The sequence below is a fragment of the Xenopus tropicalis genome, chromosome 2, assembly GCF_000004195.4.
Source record: "Xenopus tropicalis strain Nigerian chromosome 2, UCB_Xtro_10.0, whole genome shotgun sequence".
Classification (NCBI taxonomy): domain Eukaryota; kingdom Metazoa; phylum Chordata; class Amphibia; order Anura; family Pipidae; genus Xenopus; species Xenopus tropicalis.
This window is the reverse complement of record NC_030678.2, coordinates 132,960,184-132,971,530: the sequence shown is the minus strand read 5'-3', so window position 1 is coordinate 132,971,530 and position 11,347 is coordinate 132,960,184.

Here is an 11,347-nt window from a genome sequence, read left to right as displayed (position 1 = left end):
AGTTATTTGAAGGCTTGTTAAGGGATCACATTCAAAATTATGTAGTGGAGAATGCCATTATGAGCAGTAATCAGCATGGCTTTATGAAGGACAGGTCATGTCAGACCAATTGAATTGCTTTTTATGATGAGGTAAGTAAGAAGCTGGACAGTGGGGATGCAGTAGATATAATCTATTTGGATTTTGCCAAAGCATTTGATACCGTTCCCCACAAACGACTGCTTTCTAAGCTAAGGTCTATTGGTCTTAGTGAAGTCGTTTGCACATGGATAGAAAACTGGCTACAGGATCGGGTACAGAGGGTGGTTGTTAATGGTACATTCTCTACTTGGAGTAAGGTTCTCAGTGGGGTCCCTCAGGGTTCTGTACTGGGTCCACTTTTGTTTAATTAGTTCATAAATGACTTAGGGGAGGGTATTATGAGTAATGTATCAGTGTTTGCAGATGACACAAAACTCTGCAGACCAGTCAATTCTATCCAGGATGTGACATCCCTGCAGCAGGATCTTGACCAACTGGCAATCTGGGCAGTTAAGTGGCAGATGAGATTTAATGTGGATAAATGTAAGGTCATGCACCTGGGATGTAAAAATATGCAAGCCCCGTATACCCTTAATGGGACTGCACTAGGCAAATCCCTAATGGAGAAGGACCTTGGAGTCCTTGTAGATAATAAACTTGGCTGTAGCAAGCAATGCCAGGCAGCAGCTGCAAGGGCAAACAAGGTTTTGAGCTGTATTAAAAGGGGTATAGATTCACGGGAGGAGGGGGTTATTCTTCCCCTTTACAGAGCGCTGGTAAGGCCCCATCTAGAATATGCCGTGCAGTTTTGGTCTCCAGTGCTCAAAAGGGACATTATTGAGTTAGAGAGGGTCCAGAGAAGGGCAACTAAGCTGGTAAAGGGTATGGAAAGTCTCAGTTATGAAGAAAGACTGGCCAAGTTGGGTCTGTTTACACCGGAGAAGAGGCGCTTAAGAGGTGACATGATAACTATGTATAAATATATAAAGGGATCATATAATAACCTTTCTAATGTTTTATTTACCAGTAGGTCCTTCCAACGGACACGAGGGCACCCACTTCGTTTAGAAGAAGGGAGGTTCCATTTAAACATTCGGAAAGGATTTTTTACAGTGAGAGCTGTGAAGTTGTGGAATTCCCTCCCCGAATCAGTCGTGCTGGCTGATACATTATATAACTTTAAGAAGGGGCTGGATGGATTCTTAGCAAGTGAGGGAATACAGGGTTATGGGAGATAGCTCTTAGTACTAGTTGATCCAGGGACTGGTCCGATTGCCATCTTGGAGTCAGGAAGGAATTTTTTCCCCTCTGCGGCAAATTAGAGAGGCTTCAGATGGGGTTTTTTGCCTTCCTCTGGATCAACTAGTAGTTAGGCAGGTTATATATAGGCATTATGGTTGAACTTGATGGACGTATGTCTTTTTTCCACCCAACTTACTATGTTACTATGTTACTATGAGGAATGACCATTATTATGCAGTATCAGAGTGGCTTGAATTACCTTCCACTTTGTGATTATTTAACCAGCAATGCCCACGAGTCATCTAAAATGTCCTGTATTGTTTTGTACCCTTTTATGAATTTATGTAAGTAACAAAAGGAAGGGATCATCATCATCATTTATTTACAGTGGCTTGCAAAAGTATTCAGCCCCCTTGAACTTTTCCACATTTTGTCACATTACAGCCACAAACATGAATCAATTTTATTGGAATTCCACATGAAAGACCAATACAAAGTGGTGTACACGTGAGAAGTGATAGGAAAAGCATACATGATTCCAAACATTTTTTACAAATAAATAACTGCAAAATGGGGTGTGCGTAATTATTCAGCCCCCTTTGGTCTGAGTGCAGTCAGTTGCCCATAGACATTGCCTGATGAGTGCTAATGACTAAATAGAGTGCACCTGTGTGTAATCTAATGTCAGTACAAATACAGCTGCTCTATGACGGCCTCAGAGGTTGGTTTAATAGAATATTGGGAGCAACAACACCATGAAGTCCAAAGAACACACCAGACAGGTCAGGGATAAAGTTATTGAGAAATTTAAAGCAGGCTTAGGCTACAAAAAGATTTCCAAAGACTTGAACATCCCACGGAGCACTGTTCAAGCGATCATTCAGAAATGGAAGGAGTATGGCACAACTGTAAACCTACCAAGACAAGGCCGTCCACCTAAACTCACAGGCCGAACAAGGAGAGCGCTGATCAGAAATGCAGCCAAGAGGCCCATGGTGACTCTGGACGAGCTGCAGAGATCTACAGCTCAGGTGGGGGAATCTGTCCATAGGACAACTATTAGTTGTGCACTGCACAAAGTTGGCCTTTATGGAAAAGTGGCAAGATGAAAGCCATTGTTAACAGAAAACCATAAGAAGTCCCATTTGCAGTTTGCCACAAGCCATGTGGGGGACACAGCAAACATGTGGAAGAAGGTGCTCTGGTCAGATGAGACCAAAATGGAACTTTCTGGCCAAAATGCAAAACGCTATGTGTGGCGGAAAACTAGCACTGCACATCAATCTGAACACACCATCCACCCTGTCAAATATGGTGGTGGCAGCATCATGCTCTGGGGGTGCTTCTCTTCAGCAGGGACAGGGAAGCTGGTCAGAGTTGATGGGAAGATGGATGGAGCCAAATACAGGGCAATCTTGGAAGAAAACCTCTTGGAGTCTGCAAAAGACTTGAGACTGGGGCGGAGGTTTACCTTCCAGCAGGACAACAACCCTAAACATAAAACCAGGGAATGGTTTAAAACAAAACATATCCATGTGCTAGAATGGCCCAGTCAAAGTCCAGATCTAAATCCAATCAAGAATCTGTGGCAAGATCTGAAAACTGTTGTTCACAAACGCTGTCCATCTAATCTGACTGAGCTGGAGCTGTTTTGCAAAGAAGAATGGGCAAGGATTTCAGTCTGTAGATGTGCAAAGCTGGTAGAGACATACCCTAAAAGCCTGGCAGCTGTAATTGCAGCAAAAGGTGGTTCTACAAAGTATTGACTCGGGGCTGAATAATTACGCACACCCCACTTTGCAGTTATTTATTTGTAAAAAATGTTTGGAATCATGTATGATTTTCCTTCCACTTCTCACATGTACACCACTTTGTATTGGTCTTTCACGTGGAATTCCAATAAAATTGATTCATGTTTGTGGCTGTAATGTGACAAAATGTGGAAAAGTTCAAGGGGGCCGAATACTTTTGCAAGCCACTGTATATAGCGCCAGCAAACTACACAAAACTTTACATTAGTTTATAACAAACAGGGATCAACGTTACAATAAACTAACAAACAAGGGTTTACAGAGTAAAAATAGGATCAGAGGGCCCAACTCACAAGAGTTTACAATCTAAAGGGATTAGTGAAGCTATATTGTATTATCTACCTGCTTTTAAAATCTGTGATCAAAGGTTGATCTTTGAGTGGCTTAGTGCAGAAGTATGACTACTTAAAGAAGACATACAGTATAACTTGAGTGAAAATCCCCCAAATGTTTTATCTTGCAATAATGAATACTATATGATGCTGGTTTCACTAAAAATGATCATTATCATTAAAAATAGCCCTGATATTGGAGCTCCCCATAGAGCTGTCTGTATTTCAAATGAGGGTTGGGTGTGTTCTAATCAGGGTCAGACTGGGGGGTGCAGGGCCCACCGAGGCTTTCCTGCACCCACAAATGGCCCCCGCCGCAGAGGCCCCCAACACCCTCTGACCCCCTCCCCCGAGTGCTCCTAAAATAAACTTACCTGAGGCGCGTTGGGGGAGACGGCAGATCTAGGGAGCGCCCTGGGGGGGAGCGGATCTGGGCCCAGTCCAGATGATCCCTGGCAGAAGCACAGCAGGAAGAGGAGAACCAATCATAGTTCTGCAGTCACACAAGCAAAGACAATCTGCAATTCCCTATAAGGCCAGTTTAGCTCCTGAGTGGTTCCTATCTCACACTGTGTGCTGAGTGCTGCCAGCCCCCTTGCACAGCCTGGGATAGGAGGTATAGGATGGCAGCAGGACATGGAACAGATGGGCCAACTAGTAGAGTCTTCAAGAAATTTTTAATAAATCAGCCCAAAACAACTTTTTACTGTATATTGCCACCTTACACCTGGGCTAAAGCCTTTTCACAGCATCCTTCTCTTGCAGAAAAATAGAAGAGCCTCACTCAATAGCAAACTAATCAAGAGTGGCTACCTATTTAAGCATTACTTTTATTAAAATAATTCTGAGACCATATTACAAGGAAGGCTACATCCACCCAGGAGACTGATTAGCAATGAATAATACATTAACATCAAAATTCAGGAGTGTACTCAAGCAGCATAACAATTTTAACACTTAAAAATGGTAATGATGAGTGGATTTTTGCAGTTAGATGTTAATAATTGCTTTAATAGCTTCTATTGATGGTTCTGCTGTTTTACCAATTCCCTACCCATAAACAACTGTGCTTATAGTTTAATACAAAATATACACAGAATTTGCAAAGATAGTACAGGTATGGGATCCCTTATCCGGAAACCCGTTATCCAGAAAGCTCCGAATTACGGAAAGCCCGTCTCCCATAGACTCCATTTTAATCAAATAATTCAGAATTTTAAAACTGATTTTCTTTTTCTCTGTAAGTATAAATAATCCTTATTAGATGCAATAATCCTTATTAGATGCAAAACAATCCTGTTGGGTTTAATTAATGTTTTATTGATTTTTTAGTAGACTTAAGGTATGAAGATCCAAATTATGGAAAGACCCCCTATCCGGAATACCCTTGGTCCCGAGCATTCTGGATAATGGGTCCAATACCTGTACAGTATATCACTACTTGTTTAAAATCAGATTAAAAAAAACTAAAAGTTCCTCTCTTTCTGTATTGTTGTTAAAATGTTACATTTCTAAAAAAACTATAAAAACTTCCCTGATAGACATTCCTTTTCTTCCATCCCTATTTTATCTCATATTCTCAGTAAGATGCAATGGAATATCTGTTCAATTCCCATTCATAGAACCAGTACCTTAAGCTGTGTTTTAAAATGTATTCAATACAATTTGCAAGCTTAGCTCAGTAACTAAATCATTGCCTCAGAAGTACTGGTACAGTGTATTACAATAAAAAGCTAGCTGGATATATAATCCTGACAACATGACTTGTGGTATTAGGTACAGTATATCCAGATGGAATTGATTCTCAGATAAATGCATGCCAAGAATTAGCCCCTATACTGGCATCAGCCATTGCATTGGCCAAAGCGCAGGCAAATAGTGTGGATTTCGACGCCAAAACGCATGAGTATGAATTTCAGGGCCAAAATCCACTCCTTTTGCCTGCACCCAGGCCAATGCAATGGCTCCAGGTGCAGGCATAGGATAAGGTTGATACTACAGTATGAGAATGAGAAAAGGCACAAGTTACATAGCAGATAAGCTGTGTAGATTTCCAGGGTGCTTTACAGAGTTTATTTGTTATCTTCTATGTAACCTGTGCCAACCCTATTTTAATTTGAATAGCTGCCCCCATGGATACTCAGCAGCTTTGTTTATAGAAACTAAAATAGTCTTTCTGAAGCAAACACACAATTTTTACCAGTGCAGGTCAACAACACATTATATTTTAACAACTTTGATACGCTTTCATTTTTTAGTGTTACTATTTCTTTAAGTGAGGATGTCACCATAAAGAGAGGCAATATAAAAAAGTAAGTACTACACTAATAAAAGAAGCCAAATCCATTGTCTTTCTTCTCTCTATAATTACTATACATGTTCAGCTAAACCTCTGTTTTGTATTTTATATAAGATAAGATGAGATAAGAATACAAATCATGTTAGTATTAGGAAAATGCAAATGTCATGAAAAATGGATTGAGTTCAGTGAGATCTGACAAAAAAAGCAATAAGATCCAACAAAAAAAGCAATTATCTTCAAAAAAGTCCCACTTTATCTATGAATCCTGTAGAAGTAAATGTTGTGCAAAATACGCTATCCTATATATTCTGCTAGTTACTAACAATTTCATACAGTAAAAGAGCAATATGAAATATTTATCTTACTATAAATTTAGCAACTTTGATGTCAACCAGGATCCTGAATCATGAAACCACAGGCATGAATATTTTTTTCTTTAACTTCTGTTGCATTCAAAGTAATCTATTATTCTCTAGGTTGCACTTCAATCCTAAGAACATAAGTGTTTTGCAATAGTATTATATTGAGTAACATCAAAAAATAATAAAATAAAATACAACTTCCCCTCAGGGCACCAAAACGTTTCAAAGCCATCTATACTGAAGGGGAAAATACCTAAAGTAAAAAAAGGTTTTTACAGGAACTATAAATATTCAGCACTATTTTGCATTAATATTTCATATGAGCAGTTATTGTAAAGTGTTATGGCAATAGTGTTACTAATTCCAAATTGAGAAAGTGCTTGTTTTATAGAATCCCATTTAACTGTTTGTTACTGTGCAATGAATGGCACCGTTACTTTAACGTTGCACCACATCTTGCCAAATTTAAATTACTGTCCAATGTAATTTGCAGGCTGATTTATTTCAAGCATCTCCTGTTAGGATAATGGCTGACAGGTTCGTTCTGAGCACTTGTCCATTTCATTGTTTCTCTCTAAACAAAGGTCCTATATTGCATAAGTTACATATTTGCTTTCATTTGCTATCTGCTAGCAGATTGATCATAGCTATATACTGATTAGTTGCTATGTGCAATCGTGCTTGTGCAGTTTACCACCTATGTTAATAAATGAGCCCTATCTTAAAAAATCCTCCGATCAACCTCTTGGATTTCTATGAAATCGTGTCCAAATAGGTGATGGGTTTTTGATCCTTGACAATAATTTCCAAAAAGTTCTGACTACTGTATATAAATGCAGAGTTTGCAGGATCAGTGTCATGTAGGGGGAACCCCCCGTAGCTGCCTGGTGTCTCAAGATGTAAAACTATCATTTAAAGTAAAGCAATGCACAGCACCTCAGGGGTAGCAACTTTTCTCCACTGCACTCCTCTGACTGCTCAGGGTTAGCAAGCGTGAATGTTTTCTCTAATTAAGTTGCAATAATAATATAACCGAATGCAAATTATTATATGTGAAGCCCTACGGAGTTAAAAAAGTGGAGGTGCTATGTGTGCTAGAGGTTGTGGTTTTATGCACAGTCTCTCCCACAATTAAAAGCCACACTTGCTGTTATAATAAGCCTCACCCACCAACACTTTCTGGTTTTGCCCACTTTAAAGCATTTTCTTCTAGTGAACAGTTTGATGCCCAGTATGCAGTTCGCTCTACCTACCTACCTAAGTATGCAGCCTGTAGGGACCCCAAAATGAAAATTGTGCATATGACTTTTCTTGGCTGTCAGTTCACCTTCAGATTCAACACAGCACCTTGCCTATTAATAATAAGTCTATTACCTTCATTTTCTCTTTTTGTTTCTTCTATTTTCTTCTTCTCTCCTGTTCTCTAGAATCCTTTTTGATGCCTTCACCTTCTTCATCTGTATAACACTTCTCCATCTCTTCTCTACTTTTCTCCCTCCCAACAATATGTTCTCTCCTTTTATCTTCTATATGCTCTTCTGGGGAAGTGGGGATGAGCAAAAAAAAAATCCCTCTGGTATTACAATAAAAAAGTTCCAGGATTCAAAACTCTTGCATCCCCCAGAAGGGATGCTATTTCACAGAAATAAAGAAGGGGAGGGATGGCACCCCCAAATCCAACACTGGGCACTATTTGTAACCAACTGAAAAAGGAAAATTTTACTATTTTGTCACTTTCAACAGAAATACCAGTTTACCAATCTGTTTTTTAATTATTTATTTATATTCTACTTCTAAATGAAACACTGGTACTTTATAAATATCTTATCTAAGCTAAAACATTGATATTGTATTGAACTGGAGTATAGTCCTATTCATATGAAGGGCCCATAGTTGAGATAAAATGACTACCCAGGACAACAGTCCATGTGGGCCAAGTTCAGTTTAACTAGCCAGTTGGCATCCCTTTTTTCCCCATAACTTTGCTGTTTACCTTCATCTGGCCATAAACATGGAGATTGTTGCCTAATTTAGCCATCAAAGTTGAAGAGAAGACGTGCACACCCTCTGGGAGGAGACCACATGGTCAAATACAGTTCTCACCCAGTGGCATTCCAACCTTACCAACAGAATATGCCAGAGGGAGACTGTAATTTGGCCCCATACATAAGCGAATAAGCTGAACTGGTCAGTGCCAGTTAATGAATGCCCATTTTATTTTAAACCAATGGCTGCAGGAGTTCCACAGCTGGAGCCTTCTTCATTCTGAACAGTTATAGTATAAAATGCTGCTTAGTATTCTGTGTAAAGATAAAATGCTAGGTCAAACACAACACAGGAAGAGAAAGTAGAAAGGATAAAGGAAAGGGAAAGAATAACAAAAGTTTAATACAGAACAAAAATTAGGGAACAGAGAAGTGACAATAATAACAAGAGTATGGTGGAAAGAGATGGAGAGAAATTATTTTGGTGAATGGACCCCATTACAGAAATATAAATGGATGCCTAACTGCATAAATAAAAATGAATAGGGGCCAAGCTAATTGCTTCATCTAAGGATGATTTCCATTAAAGTAGCATTGTGTAGGCTGGCCACATACAAAGAGGCAAAATAAGTACTAATTTTGTATTTCAGGAAATGAAATGCAGCATTTTATATACTAATACACTAACGCTACATTACAAGCCCAGGTAAGGTTTAAATAATAATGACGTCTGTGTTTTTTTCCAACGCAGCAGACCTTTTTTTTTTAAGGCAAAACAAACCACATGGTGAAATTCTAGCAAAGGTTTAGAAAATGTTTTGCTGCTGACAAAATAGCAAATTTCACCATAAAATAGTATCAAGTGAAAGGTTCCCTCATCTGTAATCTTCACTGCCATAGGGTTTATGTGCCTTGGGCTGGTACAGAACCGATATAACATTTTCTATCCTAATTCTTCGAGCTTTAATTTTCTTTTAAATATGGCCTAGACTCTTCCATATCCTTTGCTTAAACAATCTTTATGTTGTTTTCTGTAAATGCAGAATTAGAGTACCGAATAAGCAGTTTAATCAACAACATTAATCTCTTCTAGTGATTCCACCAAGATGTTTGCAGTGATCTATTGTATAACAAGATTGCATTGTGAGTGTAAGTAAAGAGCAGGTTCTTAATGGTATGGCACTGAGCCTTGTACATTAAACCTTTATTGCTAGAAGGTTTAATGAGCGCATGTGATTTGATATGCAGCACCTGCTAAAATTACAGTACTTATTTAGCTTCAGCAACTGACTGTTTAGTGGTTATTTTATCAAATGAGCTAAAATATACTATTACTTTGGGAACATTGTGCTACGTGGAGTGTTCTCATTTGTATAAAGAAAAAAACAGTTAATTTGATACAACTCATTGCCTGTGTCACAAATAATTGTCTTAGTTGCAAGGAGGAACAAGTAATGCTCCCAGTCTACAATTAACAATTTTTTTTACTCCCTGCTGCGCATTTATGGCAGAGAAACGGTATGACAATTTCTGTTTATAAAGATGGCTGGAGTGTTAATTGTAAAGTGTCCATTGGTTTCCCATGGATGATGCCTACCCAGAAGACATTTATCAGAAGTAAGGCAAGGATTTGTGCTCCACTGAAGGCTAATAAAATGTATAATGGACAAACACGTCTCACACATTGTGTTGTGTTGAAGTAGTGCTTCCCTTTAAATGTGACTTTTAGTATGGTGTAAGCAGTTGTATTCTAGGACAAGATGCAGTTGGTGGTAATTAAATCATTTGAACTTTTATTTGTTCAGCTTTCTAGTAGGGATGTATACAGCTATCTGGTTTCTAGGATTTACATTCCAGAGAAACATAAGAAATAACAATTTTAATACACATGTGCAAAAACAGGTTCATGGCTCAAAGGAACCAAAAATAAGCATCTGTAAAAGGCACTTGCTACATTTGACCCCACAAAAATGATTAATTTATCAAGTGCTCTTAGTCCATAAGCGTTACACACGGTATCCCAAAACCCAGAATGAATGCAAGATTCTGAAAGGAGCCCTGTGCTACGCGGATGCTGCCAGGACATAAAGTAAGAGAACCAAGGTAAGAGTTCTGATCAAGCGAGGAAACCAGAGCATATCAGAGAAGTAACTGGAAGAATAAGGCAAAGTCACTAGAGTAGGCTAAGGTCACAAGCAAATCTCGTGCCAAACGAGATGATGACATCACACAGTGTCAAGTTTGTGTCAAATCAAAAGGACGTGCGCATCTGATGTACACGCCAGAAGAACAGGAACCGCGTTCACAAGAGGGAAATAAGAATAATAATATTATATATATTATGACAACAAGCACATTTTAAAACACCTGGAGGTCTACAGCTCAAAAAGTGCAAGCAAACATAAGTGGCTTTGCATAAATGCTTGCATATTATTAGCTGGAGGCCTCCAGGTGTCAGCTAGAGACTGGCGGGAAATGTCAGCAATATAATTAACTGCTTGCGCCTAACAAATTGGTACCCCTAGTGAATGTAACTTCCCTTTTTAAAAAAAATTCTTATAGTAAATGTGTGCAGATCCCAACTGGCTGACTAGCTTGAGCTGTGTCAAACCAAATGCACCAAATTGTGGTACCCCTGTAAAAATGGAAGTATACATGCCCTCCATTATCCCTACCACAATAAAAATAAAACAGGTGTTTATCTTCAACACAACCCCAATAGTGAAAGCTTTTATGGTGTTTTAATGGAGCAAAAGCTCAAATACTGCAAATTAATCCATATCATACTGTATAAAACACTGCAAAACACATTCCAAAATGAAACAAATTATCAACATCACTTATTAGACTGTAAGCATTGGGTCTCTTTAATCTTGTGCTGCGTGCCATCAGTTAACCAAAGAGTAACCTAGAAACATATTCTGCAGCATCAGCAGTCTGGTCCCTAACAGATAGCAGCAGTCAGACGGTTAAAGGAGAAGGAAAGTCGTTTTGGCATTTTACTGCCAATAGATTTGCCACATTAGTGCCACCTAGAACACTATATTTATTCTGCAGAAAGCTTAATCATACCTGAACTAGGGGTAGGCAGAAGAGGTACCTGCCTAGGGCGCAACAGTGAGGGGGTGCTAGGCAGGTACCTCTGTTGCCAACCCTTAATCTGGGATCTCTTACCTCCCCCGATGATTTCCCAGCGCTCCCTCCCTCCCCTTGCACGATGTGCTCTCCCCTCTTCGGCATCCTCACGTGTGCGTGCGTTTGTGCACGTGGAGGGTAGAGGGGGAAGTGGTGG